This window comes from Anser brachyrhynchus (assembly GCF_964034855.1).
Source record: "Anser brachyrhynchus genome assembly, chromosome: 26".
In the NCBI taxonomy this organism is placed as follows: Eukaryota; Metazoa; Chordata; class Aves; order Anseriformes; family Anatidae; genus Anser; species Anser brachyrhynchus.
Genome location: NC_137719.1, coordinates 4,579,965 through 4,596,421, shown reverse-complemented (window position 1 = coordinate 4,596,421; position 16,457 = coordinate 4,579,965). Strand labels below are relative to the sequence as shown.

Below are 16,457 nucleotides of genomic sequence, written 5' to 3'. Positions count from 1 at the left end.
GTTTTGGCTTTCCTTTACAGAATAGCAAATAGCAGCTGGAGGAGAATAAATCGTTGGGATTCATCTCTTGCTTCAAGACAATGAAATTACATAATAAAATAGGAGCTTTAGCAGGCAAATTGAGAGAAGTAGAAAATCAGTTTTACCGCTAAAAATTGTGCAGAGGACCGGATGCAGATATAACAAAAATAGCAGTGTATGTGGAATCACGCCTTTGGGTCCACTCGCTGACTTAGCTCCATGGATGTACATCAGCCAAAGATCTCGCCCATCACTGCTGATTCATTGTCATTTATTAATGCTGAGACACATCCCTCCTTCTTCTACTCGTGGCACACACTGCAGCACTGTGCCCGGGCCCCTTTTCCCTCTCACTGATCACAGCCTCTCTCTCTCTTTCCTGCCTGATTCAGATTTAGTGAGAGTCCCAGTAAAGGAACCAAAACCAAGGGGAAGAGGAAGAAGAAATTTCCCCGCTGTAGCAAGAAGATATTTTCTAGTCTGGGAAACGCTGTCATTTCTGGAGAAAACTGCTGTCCAATAGAGACTGCATATCCCAGAGCAGAGGTTTCAACCACAAGGCTATTATTTTTAAGAAGCTGTGGATGGACTCTTATGGTCCCTGCCTAAGTATTATCCCTGGGAGGATCATTTTCCATTATGTGGGATTACAACTGGAGTTCTTTTATGCTGTAAAAACATCAATACCTAGAAGGTAGCTACAATGGGTATACATGTTCTGTTGTCATGTCTATGTATTTATCTCAATAAGAAAAAACTCCCACTGGGACTAGAAACTGTTTTTTGTTGTTGTTTGTTTTTTAAGATTCCCTTTCAAAAGGCAAAAAATCAGATTGCATACAAAAATACTTAAGAGGTATACAGTTAGCTGCACTCCTTTAAGGTTCAAGGAGGAGAACTCTGTCCCCATAGTTAAAACAGCTAGTTAGCACACAGCATGTCTGAGTTAAAACACCAGCACTGGGAAAACAGCATGTCCTAGCAGCTCTTGACAAATGCAAGGTCCAAAAAAATGTCTAGCAGCTTTCTTAGGCAACAGCCTGAGCAGGAATTTGAGGATTCCTGCAGGAGAACAAGTTGCGTTGTCATCGTGCAAAAGAAATATAAGTCCTTAATTTGGGAGATCTGGCATATGGCAGTTACTGTAGGTGGGACACACTGTGTAAAACCTAATCTGTTCAGCATATGCTTGGGAATAGTTCCTGTGAGAATATTCAAAGGCTGTGTGTAGGTACGAGTGAGTGCGTGTGGTCTGCCTCCCCACCCAGTGGTGACTGTGACACCTCCAGACAAAAATATTTCGGTCCCAACAAGGAGCATTTGCCATCTATCAGTTCTTGTTTTCTGTTACTCTTCCAAGCATTTGTTGCTATCTTTGTGGAGTTTCAGGAGTTTATATTTGCCCGGCTACTCCGATGCACAGAGGTGTAATCCTGCTTTGAGTGGTATCCATGGCAAAATTCCAGTTCCATTAAGTGAAATGTGTATTTATGCAGGGAGCTTAAATGAATCATTTAAAGCTACAAGAAAAGGAGTTAATTAGGACGTGCAGGGCTTGTGTTGACTAGCTGGTTTTAATCCTTTCAATGTAGAAAGGATAATATGTAATGGGAATTTTTCATTTAGTTTTCTGAAGCTTTGAAAAATGTTAGAATAGTGATGCTATTAATGCTGTTTCACAGTCCAAAAAAATGTCATCCATTTCTACTGCTAAAATAAAACAATCTGCTTCTGAAATGAAGCTATATTTAGGGCCATAATCTGGTATAAGGACTTAAGCTAACATCTAACAAGGGAGTCTGGGAAGGAAATTCCCTGAAGGCTGGTTGTTTCAGAGCTGTTCACTGCAGAACACGCTTTCTTTTGAAGCAACTGGTACCAGCCATTACAGGAGACAGCTCATGAGGGCAATGGGGCTACTGAACCAGTCTGGCCCTTTCTCTGTTCTGTCTATACACATTTATCTGCCTTGGCAGACCTAGAAAGAATGAAGGACTGAGCATCACACTGTAAGATAAAGGTTTGTTCAGCTCACACGTAAATCTGTGCCATGGCGTTAGTGTGCCTAGCACTTGTTATCAAGGCTCTATCACACTAAACATCCTGCAATAACCAAACTTTCCACGGAAGGCTTTTGCAACTGAACCTTTCTCATGCACTGAACCTGATGCCCTCCCCGAAAGAACAGCTTTTATGGGCACTGCTCCTTTCACCTTCAGGACTGTGTATTTGAAGATATAGCAAGTTAAGAATTTCCTTATTGCATATTAATGCCCTTTAATGTGCTTTGAACCTTTTCATTTTAATTACATTAGTTGCCATTCTATTTAAAGTTCCTACAATCTGGTTACTCTTATTCAAATCAGGTTTCCGATTCTCCACACTTAGCTGCTGTTTTTCCGCTTTGCTAAATGCAGAGCTCTTTCTCCCGTGACCTTAAAATCAGCATTAGCACCTTGCAAAGGACAAACAGGAAAAGACGACCCCCCTTCTCTGCAACATAGGACCCGATCCTATTCCCACTCAAGCAAAGGAAGTGGGCAACTGATGATTTTTCCCTCAGGCCTTTTTTTAATTTTCACTTGCCTGCTTTATGTTTCTGGATGGGTGAAACTGAGGCAAGGATAAATCCATATTGCTGGTGGGAGCTAGCACAGTTGTCCTTGCCTCAGTTTCCTGGTGGCAGGAGGTAAGAATATAGGCCACTGAAGTTTTATCCTGCTGCTGTGCCACTATGTTGGACTTGGTAGAAAAAAAAGTGCAATTAAATAAGATCAGCTGCAATTAAGCAGGATCAAAATAGTTCCCCTCCCATTTAAACACGCAAATTAAGGGCAAATTTTTTGCATGTGCCCATTTATCAGCTGTTTCTATGGTAACACTTGTTTTTCTTAATACTGTGTCTCATTTGTATCATGGTAACACCCTGTAATCCTGGTCCCATTGTCCTGGGTTCAATGAAAATGTGTATAAAAGAGAGTCCTTTCCTCTAAAGATCTTGCTGTCTACTCACAGACTTTCACATTGGTTTACTTCACTGCTACAAATTTACAATGGTCACTTTTATTTTGGTTGCAGTGGCTTAGCCCAGCATAGGCTAAATATTCTCCTTCCTGGCTTGAACTGAACTGAAACAAATCTGATTGAAGTTGAAGAATCAACATTTACTCAGCAATTTGCAACCCTTCAACTACACTAGGTTAAAATCACAACTTCAATAAACTGCTTTAACTCCCTTGAGTGGAATGAGACTATTCCTCCCTGTCAGATGCTTTGTACTTTCTGCAGAGAAATGCTCCTTTTGGTGTTAAATTCCAGAAGATATAAGACCCTGTTTTTTTTACCTGGATGCAGGTAACAAATATCTGCCATTGCAGGGCTACACCATCCTATCCAACCTACTTGTTTCCACAGCCTTCATGTTATAACTTCACGCTTTTTGTTCCAAACCTCGTTTTTATGTGGTGTGTGATGAATGACCTGGAGGTGCTGCAGAACCTTCTGCACGAGGAGCTATTAAGTGGCTGCGTCATGGTGGTTGTGTCTTCCTGTGGTCATCTTGTCTAATCACCGTGAAGAGAAAACTACCTGTCACCTGAAAAAAAAAGAAAAACAGAAAAAAAAACACCAGGATTTTCATGGAGGAAAGTTGTTGCTGGACTAATATTCTCGTCTCTCCTTTCACAGGCAGAAGGAATTCAGAGCATCTCTGCAGAACTCCTGTAAAGCTGCTCTGCTCTTTTAGGGTCTTTACAAATACAGGTCCTATTGGTTTATCCCATCCAGCCCTTAAGTCAAAGCTGCAATCCCTACAACCAAGACAGACCTTCCCTGAAAATCCCTCAGACTCTCTGAAGCACACAGGGATACCTGGGTTTGTCCTGAGGACACGTCCCATTAACGCTTAAAGGTGTCCCATCTGCCATACACTTCCTGAAGATTAATGGATGATTGAAGGCCATGTACATCAGTGTTTCCTGTTAGCATCTCTCAGTGAAATTAATATCACAACAAAGATTACACGGATGCTTTCAAATGACAATTGATTATATTCAGAGGCCAGAAATAGCTATGTGCTATTTCTACTGTATGCTGCCTTTGATCTGCTTTAGGGAATGTACAAAAGTTTGAGGAGTCTTTGACGAGCAACCTGTATCTCCAACCTTTTTCTCAAGTGAGTGGTTGAACATCTCCTAGCAAACTCCCAAAACTAGTTTTTGCAGCCTAAGACTGTTTGCATGGGTAAAGATTTGCAGAATCAGGCCCTTCTTGGCCTCTGCTCCCTGCTTAATTTGCTGTTATTTGTTTAGCTCCTGTGCAACAGAGGTTTCCTTAGCAACTGCTGTATCCTTTTACAAGTCATTGTTAATGACACACATTGACGTCGGCTGTGTACGAGGATGCTAAAAAGGATGGCACCCAATAAAAAATAACCTTTGTGATTACCCAGTTTCCTTAAGTAAACACCACTATTATCCATCAGGAACTTGCTAGAGGCACTTCTCTTTTGAACAATAATGTATGTTGCCTTTAGCATTACCAATGGGAGCCTTTTTCAAGTTTGCAAAGGTCAATAGGAAAATCTCTTGTCCTTTTCTCTTTGTGCCTAATGCCAACACTTACTGGCATATGCCTGGCCAGGAGAGAGGCAATTGCTCTCTAGACTGTCTTGCCTCTAAAGACTGAGATCCAATTTCCTGCACAGAGAAAAATATCACTTTGTTGTTAGGTGACGGGAGGTGGCAGAGATCTGGGCCCTGTGCTCAGCTTTCCTCACACACTTCCCGCCTGATGCCCTACAAATCACTCAGGTTCAGAGTCCCCAAAACAGGGGACCCTGGCTGCTCCCTGTTACAAAGCAAATGAAACTGGTGGTTCATTTCTTCTACGGATTTCCCCATACTGAAGCTGCAGAGAAGAGACCAGGTGCAGAATAAAGCTCCCCAACAGTGACGACCGTAAGTTTTCTTCACTGGCTGTGTTCACCCCAAACATCTGGTACTGAAGGTAGAATGGGACCTACATTTTTATTGCTGAGCTCATTAATGTTTTTCCAAAGATAGTGGCCAAAGGCAAAGGAAAAAAAGGCTCAGAGCCACAATCCAACATGGCATTAATAGGAGCTTGTGCATGCAGCTGATTCCAGTTGGAGAACTGGGTAAAGTAGTCTATGCTGAGTTGATATTGACAGTACTAAGCTCTTACTGGTACTGGAGTGAGCTAGTTTAAAGCTTTTCTGTGTATCTGTGTTATTTGTCTAGAATGCAGACATGCCCTTAAATGGAATTTGGAGGTTTTCCCGTGGAAAGTTATGACTTTGCATAAAAAAATGATTATACTTCAATTCTGATTACTATTTTTTGACAAAAAGCTGAGACTACTTGTTTGCAGATAAAACTGGATTTGCTGCTTTCTGGTGGAAACATGAAAAATTAGGGCAAATGTTTTTTTGTGAGTGTTTTCAATTTAGTTTGAAAACTCGAGTTTCTGTAAGAAAATAAGAGAAGAAAGTTTATAAAGAATTTTCTACCATTCCCGAAGCCTTGACTTTTCTGATTTAGCACATTAAATGGGTGCTTACATTTTTAGATGGGAAACCAGATCCAGCATGGGAGACCAGCCTGGGCCTCTCTTTTTACTTTCCCCCCTACATTTAGAGGTGTACAGATCCAGGGTTGGATTCAGGCTTATCTCTGTAAGAATTTCATCCACAAGCTAATTACATGCAATATACTCTTGCTCTTCCCTCCAAATTCAAGAGAATCCTGGGTTCAGTGGGAAGGAGATTTGGTTGATATCAACAATAAATTCTTGATAAACTGCACACTAATGCCAGGCTTGGCTACATAAGGAAGGTAACATAACAAGAAACAGTCTCTAACTTATCATCTGAGCTGAGAATCTCACCAATACGCCCCGTATTTTAATGGCTGAAACCCAGTTCAAAACCAACACTATCCATTTCAAGTTCTTGAATACTAAACAATGTTAAAATTAGAGGAGGACAGTGGCTGTAACCTCAAAATAAGAACAGTGTTCTTGAATAAAATTTGCTTTCCTATTGCAATTGGTTTCAATCTTGGGCTGCAATCATTTCGAAATGAATGGTTGTCACCACTATTTTAATGACCAATATTCCTTTCTAATTCTTAATTGCTCAGTGTATACTTTCTGCATTTTTAATTACTTTTCAAAAATGTCAACAAATTCAGAAAGAATCAAATAAATGTTATTGGCTTGGGAAGAATTGTATGGGCCAAACCATTCATCTTCAGGCAGCTCCTTTCTGCTGTGACACTGAAAATCGCCTAGAGCTGGGGTGACTTGGTACTGCACAAATGCTACACACTATCTGTCGAGCAACTGCAGGTGAAGTGGCCCAGAAACAGGCATCCCCTCTGGCCACACATGGGTACTCTGGTCCATACAAGGAGCTTTTGAGGAGCTAAGCTAGAAGATAAGTCGGTCTGGATAAACTGGTCTACTCCTGAACAGCAGGTAAAGGTTCCTTTCAAATGCTGAAGCAATGAAGGAAAGTCTCAAACTTAGAGGCAGAAAAAGCCTATAATGAACACATTATTTACTTTTCTATCCTTTTTTTTATTTTTATTTTTTATTATTTCTTACTTTTTAGCTTGCCCCCACAGAGAACAGACCTAAGTTCTACTTGCAGTTTTGCTTCATGACGTTGGATATGGCCTTTCACCGCTGTCTTCATTTCCCATGCATAAAGTGGGGATATTCATAGAAGCAGAGTCAGAAGTGAACTCTAGGTCACTGTCCACTACCCTCTTCCAAGACAGGAGCTGTTTTGCCCATGTCATTTCCAAAAGCAGTTTGTTAGGCCTGTTCATAAGACTGCTTTATCTGGAAATTGCACTTGAAAAACAATAAATTCTTTGTAAACGGTTGTGAAGTTTAAGCTCTTTCAAAAACTTTGTTTCTTTATTGCTAAGATGTTTTTCCAAATAGTTAACCTGAGCTACTCTTGCTGCAGCATAAGCCTGCACATTAATTTGTGCACTGTGGCCCTGGGGAACAAAAGTCTATAGCAGTGACTTTTTAAAGTCACTTTAACTGAATTATCAAACAATTACAACTCTACATGTAGGAAGCAGTATCTAAGATGCAGGTACCATCATTACTATTTTTTCGTCAAAAGGAAATCTTCTATACAAATATTCAAAGGATAAATGAACAAACAACATGCTTAATCTAAGGGATTTGAGTGCACAGCTCCCAGAACTGGAAAACAAAACACATTTAGCGTCAAAACAGGATGTGATTAGAGACTGATGGCATCTCTATGACCACAAACTTAATTGAACCTTTAGTTCTCGCTGTGGAGCAAAGCTGCCCATGATGAAGAATTCTGATTTCTTCTACCTTACAGGGTAATTGCGATTTTTGAGCATGTAGGTTAGTGCCTTGTTATTAACCTCTGGCAGGAAACACACTGTGAAGGCTTATGAACACAGAACATGGGCAGTTTCTACTCAAACGGAGGCAGCAGTTTTTATGAGTACAAATGGCTCCATGTGGTATGAAGCAAGGGAGAAGCAGGTTCTTTTAGAGAGAGATTGCCACTAAACTACAAGATGCTTTGAGTGGACTACAACCAGGCTTGCTGAATTCCCTCTGTTCTTGCGTTCTTATTGAAAACCAGATTTTCATCCATATTGTGTGGTTGAATCTTTCAGGACGCATTTCTCCCTCCAAAAATGTCTATTTAATGTTACTTGAGGTAGGAAACGCGAGGATAATTAGTCCTACTGAAAACTGCAAACAGTCGTGACTGAGTTTGAAGTCATTGGCTAAACTTCTGTGACTTACTGTTCAGTGTGACGTGAAAGAAGACTACATGGTCGTGCTTTGAAGCGCTAGATGCTCAGATCTCTTACCCATGGATTTATAAGCAAACACTTTTCATTGTTGGAAAGTTGTACGGAAATAGTAAAAAATAAAAAATAATAAAAAAGCAAGGTGCTATTTCAGTCCAAATAAATAAATAAACACATAAATGTTGATAGTAACCAAGCTCAGCAGCTTAATATCTAGTGAAAATCCTGCTCGTGGCTTTTCAGTCCTGCATTAGCTATTAGAGACCACATGCTGTAAAATACATAGAGCAGTGAAAATGTGCCTGGTTAATCTGCCCAAGCAATCTTGCCCCTTTCCCGCTAAGGGGGAGTTTATGAGAAGTTTCTTTGGATTATTAGAGAAGACATTTAAAAGGATGTATAAAAAGGCTATTAGAAAACTCAGTGTTTAGTTGTAATAATAAACATGACTTTGGGGAAGGGGGAATAGTCATAAAACTGTTTAGCCAAAATAATGATTGACAACGTGTGTGTGTATGGGGGGAAGTAGGGGTAAACATCCATTACCGTATTTGTTATTTGGAGAGAGGTTAGCTGGAACAGTTTCAGACCGAGAGATTTGAAAAAAGCAGGATTCTTTCTCGGCAGGATGTTTATAACAACTCCGGGCCTGATGATTGTGTCCTTTGCCCATCCCTCCATCTGCATACAGCGATGCTTTGTCTTTTGTCCCCACCAGTGCGTCACCCCACTGGTCCCTTGCTGCATCATCCACTTATCCTTTGTCCTCTTCTCCTTCTTGCTCAATCTCTACGGAAAAGCCTGCCCCTCCTTGGTGCACGCAGCCGGATGGTCCCCAGCTCCCAGCCACTGCTACCTGCCCGAGCCACCAAGCCTTGCAGCCCTGCACCTTGCAGTTTCACCTCCTCTTTCCTCCTCCTTTTCTGGCTCTATTCAGTTTTGATCCCTCCCTGAGACATCCGCGCCGTGCTCTGCACTCTCCTTCACCTCAGCCCCTTTCCCCCCTCTTGCCTCCCGGTTCAAAGACGGGATGTGAAAACACTGGTGCCTGGTATCCAAAACAGATCGATACGAAGAGACACAAGTCCCACTCAAATAGACTAACCCGAACGGGCTCCCCAGCTGACTGCTGAGAAAGTGCATCTGAGCTGTTGACTCAGCCCCCACCCCCGCCCTGCTCTTTTCCTGGGGGCCTGGGAGCCGGCGCAGGGGGGGGACGCGCTGGCCCCAAGCCATGCCAGCAACTTGTTCAAATTAAAGTCTCATGCATTTACTTTGGTTATTCCGCTCCTGCCTCCCAGGGGGAAAGGGGGGAGGATGCGCACAAAAAGGCGGCGATGCTTTGCTTTTCTAGCCTTTGCTTGCTGATTTTTTTATTTTTTTTTTTCTGTTCTTTGTCGCTTCAGAGTCTTGTTTTAAAGAAAGACTTCACGCTGTCATTGGGGACCTGGCAGGGCTCCTGAACAGGGAGGCAGGATGGGAAGAAGACAGCATTGGAAGGGAAGAAAAGGGCTCTGATTCACAGAGCAGGTCTGTGACTCAAAGTGCTCCTGCTCTTTGAAAGGGCAGGCTTTTACAATGTTATCATTATTACAAATGAGGCAAGCAAAGGAAATCACTGGCGTGATAAAGACGGGAATGCAAATGGAGAGGAGAGCACAGGCAGCCCAGAAACCCTGTGGCACAACCTTCAGCAAAACTCCTTGACCCCCTTGTTTGTAGGTCTGTGATCCCAGAAACCCAGAATATGAGACATCCCGCAGCCCGTGACTTCTCAGCAGCCTGGCAGAGCCCTTGGGCTCCTCCTGCAGATATATCCTAACAATCAAGCCCCAAAGCAGCCACTATGGGATGAGAGGACTGACCTGGTGTGCTTGCTGATGCTCTTGACACAAGGGCAGGCTGAGCGTTTTGCCCCTGAGAAATGCCCCAGCAGCTTCTTCAACACTCTGCTTAGGGACCCTGTGGTTCAGGAGCTTCATAAATCTGAGCATGTTAACGTGTGATTAAAACAAGCTGCAGGGCCGAGGAGGCAGTGAAGGGGGAGACTCTGAACAATGCGCTGGTTGATTAACGCTGTGATGAAGTGGGGAGATGGAAGACAATTTTTCCTGCACAGGCCAACTCGCAACAAGCGGAAGTTGTAAGCATTCTTTAGCCCTCCACAGCAGGGAAGAAAAAATCATCTGTAGTCATCTTAGCTATTCTCAGTGGACTTGCAGAGATGCTGGTGCAAATCTCCCTGTCTGCAAGTGCTCGTCTTCACTTTAGTTCTACCTGTCCAGTGCAAAAGAGAACAGGTCCACATGCTCAGATGTTTTAGATGGCACTGTCTACCTTAGGTTAAGCGGATACCAGTAAGGGCTAGCTAAAGGTGTTGAAAATTCAACCTTGCATTGTAAGAAGTGTCTCTATGACGCTGATTTTTACCCTAAGTGTTCTTAGTAAAAAAGGAATGCGAAGAACATATCCTGAAAGTACAAAGTGCTTCATCCAAGGCAGTTTGCAAGCAAGCTATTTAGTTTAAGAACCTGATGTACCAGAAGCAGTTTGCTTTGAAAAAACGTCACAATTCCTTGAGATATATTAGAAAACATGGTCTGAAAATGTCATGCGGAAAACCAGGAAGGTTTTTGTCTCCTCTAGAATTGCGCCTCGAAATTTCTTTTTAGTATTTAACAATGTTATTTCATTTACTTTTATGTAAATGAGTTTTTAACTTATTTTTAAGGAAGCGAATTACCCTTATCCTAAATGTCTGTAATTGGTTTGCAGAAAAATAGTTGAGATTTCTGATCACTTATGCATATAATTACCGGTCTTAGAGAAAATTGAGAGTTTAGTTCCTTTGTAAGACAGTAACATGCGAAAGGAGGGAAAAAAAAAAAAGTAAGAGAAAGCAGAAATCATTTGGAATTAATTAAAGTCTGGCACAATGCAAAATATTCCATAAAATTAACCTGGGAACTGAAACAGCAACTACTGATCTGCAATGTTACTGAACCTGAAAATCTAGTTTGCTTACAAACCACTGTAAAATTCCACCGCCTTCATCATCAGATGTTATTTACATGGAAAAAAAGGATATTATGGTGGTTTGGTCGTCAAGCTCCATGTCAGAAGTTCTAAGCTCTGGCTCTTTAGTCACTTCCAGTTACTTCTCCCCTCTGTTCCCCAACATCCCTCTACAATAAATGACGACAACCACAATATTTGTTTGAACTTCTGTACGAAACCTGAAATGCCTTTCTGCAATGCAATAGCTCACTTGACTTCACCCAGTTTATCCCCGCAGATGCTGTGCTATTCCTCAGAGTTTCTCAGTGCTGAATTTAACCCAAACCATTTAGAACAATACATATTTTAAGATGCCCAATAGAATTCATCAAAAGCATAAGGAGAGAAATGTTGAGTGACCGAGAGACTGCACTTGGCCAGAGAAGAAAAAGGTAACTGTACTCCTAATACAGGCATTTCACTTCAGAGCCTAAAATTAGTTATTAATACGGAGCTTGAGCAGCATTAGTAAAATGACTCTTCTGAGGGGTGGTCGGGTGAATATTGGATGTAGGAGATTTAAGTTGTTAGGTACATAGCACCCACAAGAAGTTAGGATCCTGGTTATCTTTCTGAATATTGTCCTTAGGACTTCTTATTTTGTTTAATTTTATGTTTGATGAGTATTTGCTGAACATCCTTCTGACACTTCCAGTATCTTATTTCAGCTTCTTGGCATAAGGACTACTGTGACCTGCATCAGTGAGCTATTAATTTCAGGGAATCATAGGAAGTTTTTTATTACAGACACTTCTTACTTTCCTGTGCTTTCCTGACCTCCTGAGAAGCACTGCAATGGAAGAAACACGGTAGAGGGGTTTCAAGCAACAACGCTGCTTAACACCCTCTCATTGTCTGATTTAAAATAATGGCCATTAGTGGAAGGACTAATGCTCAAGACTCCCAATATTCAACAACTTAACAAGACCTGTGTGTGCCCAAAAGCTTACAGAATCTGTAAGAAGGTGATATTAAAACCGATGTCCATATAGAGAAGAACTGAAAGAACAATATTCAGCTAACTCAACTTCACCTAACATAAGGATTTTCTTTAAGACCATATTGAAAGCTGTCCTTCTGAATCTTAAGAGTTTTATCTGATGAAGCAAAGTTTGCCATCTCTGCTGACGATCTCTTAGAGGACCCACAGTGAGGTCTGACTGGATCTAAAATGTCCTATAAACATTCCTGCCCTCTATTCATTTGTGAGAGTTCACTGTGTGTTACAGTATTTAGCCATGATTCAGGCACAGACTCCTCACTGTGTGTTTGCCTAGTGTTGTCCTACTGCAGTACTGGGCCTTGTTAGCATCACTGCAATAAAACTAAATAATTAGTAAAGCCTGTAATAATGGAAAATCATCATTCAAAACAGCCTCCAAACAAGACTGTGGTTGAACAGTTTAGACCCTCCAGTTGTCTAATGTATACCGCAGAGTCTGGTGACTGGAGCCAGATTTATTAGCCTTCGAATGACAGTCCGTAAGTGAATGCGGTTAAAAAGCAAGAACCCATTGTGACGATCACTGCAGGCTTAGGGAAGACGACCTATGAATCACTTTGTAGGAAGTCCAGACTGGTTCCCTAATAAAAATGTACATCGAAGCAGCTGAACAGAAGGTTGGTTGTCCAGGCTGGTTCAATTCCAAGGGTTTCATAACGAATTCAGGCTTGAGGCTCCCCTGTTACCTGTTAACATGAATGATAGCTTTGATGGATAAGTACCGAGAGAGGAAGTGAAGCAGGTCTAATGCCGGGTGGCTGCGTGCCTTCCGTGGAACAGTTTGCAATGGCCTGTGCAGACAGCGGTTCGAAAGTGTGGTTAAAGTTCTGTGGTCTTTATTCAGGCAGCGTTCAACAATGATGCTGCCATTAATAATATTTGGGCTTCTTTTTTTTTCCAACAGGCCGATAAAACCTGACTACTTCTACATCCCTCACATTCTGTCCCCACTCAAATTTTGTTGGTCTCCAAGCCCATAACCTGAGATGACCGAAAACCCATCTGAGATTCCAAACTTACACTTTATAGAGGTATATGCACCCATTTCCTCTGATCTTCTGTTTTAAAGCGTTGGGTTGGGACTTGGGGAATCTAGGTTGTCACCCTAGCTCTACACAATTTTTGGCAAGCCACTTCCTCATCCTCTGCCTGTTTTTCTATTTGTGGAAAGGAACTAATAATTCTTCCTCTGTCATACTATTTCCCTGGCCTATTTAGGCTCCTTGGAGAAGAGTCAGTCTCGCAAATTGTTTATGCAGTGCCTAGCTCAAGGGAGCCAAGATCTTGACTGGGACCTATGGAGTCTACCATAAATATATACAACAAGCTTACTCCAACTATATGATACATCTGCTCTCAAAGAGTTTAGCCTTCATCTTCAGCATAAGTTTTATTCTGGTAACCACAAACATTAATAAACGTATGCAAATAAACTTATTTCCAATGAAATTTGACATCCTCAAACATCCTACGGCCATCATATGCATTTTATTGAAAGACAGCTGCTATTTGTTCAGCTTTTTTCCCTCGTCCCTGAGACAAAGGCATATTGACTTAATCTATGGGTTATGAAAAAAATGCTCCCATCAGTTCATAAGTTTACAGAAAAGAATGGAAAGAAAAAGTGAGCTTATATCTAACCAATAGTTGAGCTACGTGGCAGCTGCAGTATATGAAAATGCAGACAACAGGCAAACATATTTATAGGAACAAATGTACCTCCGGCTGAAAATAAGTGCACTTTTTTATGCTTGACTGCGGAGACAGAGATATGCATCTACATGTATAGAAAGGCAGAAATAGAGAGATAAAGACATAATAACACACATATATTTGTGGATATATCTATCTGTCAGCATTATATACCTGCATTTTTATACGACATTTGCAGTCCCCTCTCCGAACCTAAAGCTATATACAGTTAGATACATGGTAGGAAGCAGATCATTGCTTTGTTTGTGATGTAGGGGTTGAACATGAAAGGACGTGTTTCCTTGCATGTTCCTCATGCCACACGAGCAGCCAACAATGACAGTCAACAACGTGTCCAAGTTGTTATTTGAGATATTTTCTAAACCACAAAATAAGTGGATTACTAACCAAAAAATCACAACTCCTGCCAAAGCACATTTATAAAAGAACACAAAATGAAAAAAAAAAATTAACCCATGGAAAAAAAAAAGAAAAAGAATACAATAATTGGAGAAAGAAAGAAAGAGAGGCTAATCTGGTGGGTAAACTAAGGTGTCAGGAAGAATAATTTTTCTTTCCTGCTCTGCCAGAGAAATCACAAACCGAATCAACTACGCTCACCAGAGCTTTCTTTTTGCAATCTCTCAAACAGGGACAGGAGAACTCTGCAAGCTCACAGTGCTGCTTTTGGTCTTAATTCTCCTGAAGCAAATTGAACCTTGCAATCTAGCCAGTAAACTCTTTGACCACTATGTGTTTAAGCCCTGCCCAGGAATACAAGGATATAGAGGTAGTATTGGCTTGTAATTAGCAATATAAAGGAAAAGGGTCCGTCAGTTGTTCCTTGTTACATAACAGTATTAATATTAAATAATTACTGGCTGGATTCTCAGCTGGTAGAAGTGGATGCTATTCTGTTGCTGCCAATGGAGCCATGCTGGTTTGTACCAAAAGCAGTCCTTTCCTTCATCAGCAGTAGCACCAATCCTAAAGCTATTTTTAGGGTAACAGCTAATCAGTGCGAGTGAATCAGAGTACAGCTGGTTGCATTATAACAGCTATTGGGAAATATTTTATATCCAGGTTATGGTTCATTGCCTATACTTTAAAGAATTTTGATTAGCTTGGCCTCCAAAGCTTCTTCAAGTTAATTCCTTACATAGTTCATATTACTTTAACCGTGAAATATAAAATACGGCCATATGTGTTGTTCAGTAAAATTCTTCAGTGAATACCTCATGCCATGTGGCCCTCTATCAATTGTGTTTGGTTGGGATGTCAGTCAGAACTGCTAATTCAGAGTCCCTCTAATGGGATAACACTGACGCTGGCCCAGTGTTACTCTTGCCTAGGATTTCTTTGACTTCCATGCTGTGATGCAGATTTGATGATCTAAAAGGCCGTTTCTCGTCTTTGACATCTATGATCCTCTGACATTTAAACAAAAGGCGATCATCCCACGGCTTCAGTTATGAAGAACTGGAACCCGGCCATTCACAATATTACCCTCATCTTTCCACTGACGCGGTAAAGACTGCCTGCGTGCTTCAAAGGAGTGTTTAAGCAGGATAAATCCATAGTGCCGATCAGTAAAAACCGCGCTATAGTTTCAGTCAAAGGCTAAAACAGGAATGGCATAGTTGCTTAATCTACAACTTGTGGTTGATAATCGTTAGAGCTGGTTGCAGACTGTTAAAAATAGTTGGTTAAAAATCAAAAGTCTTAATGGGAAACGGTCACTTAGGGAGAATTTCCCCTTTTGAAACAAGTCCAGAAAAGCAAGTCGTTATTTACAATAAATTCCATTTAAATGTCATCATATGCAAGTGCTCCATCTGAGCCAGGGGGTGTCAAAATATGTCCCAGATTAGAACACTAAAACTCACCTGTGTAAAGAGAAGATACACACCTCCCAAAATTACTTGAGCGAAGTAATGGGGAAATTATTCATTGCTAACTTTTTGCCTCACCTTTGGAAGGGGAAAAAACTTCTACAGCTCTTAAACATTTCTAATACTAAAAAATTGCCTTCTGCTCTTGCCATACCACTAGCAAAACTGCCCTCATGATCATCGAGTTCCCATAACGGCTGTGCCACCAGTGTTGCAGGGGATGAGACGGTGGAGATAGACTCCATAGATCCTATTCCTCATGCAGTGGATGGTGATTCATGCGCAGATTGCCCAGCTATGAGCTAAGCCTTTTTAAGTGTTCTCTCTCTCTGGTGTGTACTCCCCTCCCTTATCCCAAGGGACCTGCCATGGTAGTGATTACTTCTGTTCTGAATTTCAGTTTGTCTCAAGAGAGAACAAAAGATGTACCCTGTGACTTATATAAAGGAAGAAATATACTGTCATCATCAAACAATTAAGAATAATAAAAAAGGTCATAAAAACATACACAAGGCCAACATTTTAGCTAGTGGAAGTAACTGAGTTCCACTGGTGACACTGCTTCATAAGCTTTAATGGCATGATGCGGTCATACGCCATTTGGAGCTGTGGACCACAATTTGCTGATGAACAATTTATGAATAGGAAAAAAAAAAAGGAAAACAATCCCAAAAGTCCAGCCAAACCTAGCAGATACATTACTTTCAGTACATGGTTCTTTCTGATTTATTCCCCAGCTTCTTGTTGATGAAATACTCCTTTTCAATACGTTCTTATTTTCCTCTTTATTGCACAACTGTTTCAAAGGATTGCAAAGCTCCAAGGACTGCTAGGGCTACTGGCTAGGTTTATTTATTAAATTGTTCCCTGAGTCCTTCATCATTAAACTGACAACTCCAGATGGCACAGACCAAATGCCATTCACTTCAGCTGACCGCTCAGTGGCCTGCG

General features: G+C 41.2%; 1 long non-coding RNA gene across 1 annotated transcript in view; it reads right to left on the bottom strand.

The window, feature by feature from the left end:
- Window positions 1-16,457, bottom strand: part of LOC308183101 — a 171,855-nt gene that overhangs the window by 25,631 nt on the left and 129,767 nt on the right. Inside the window, exon 3 of the long non-coding RNA XR_013942260.1 lies at window positions 3,502-3,616. This is a non-coding gene — a long non-coding RNA (uncharacterized lncRNA). The remainder of the gene's footprint in view (window positions 1-3,501; window positions 3,617-16,457) is intronic.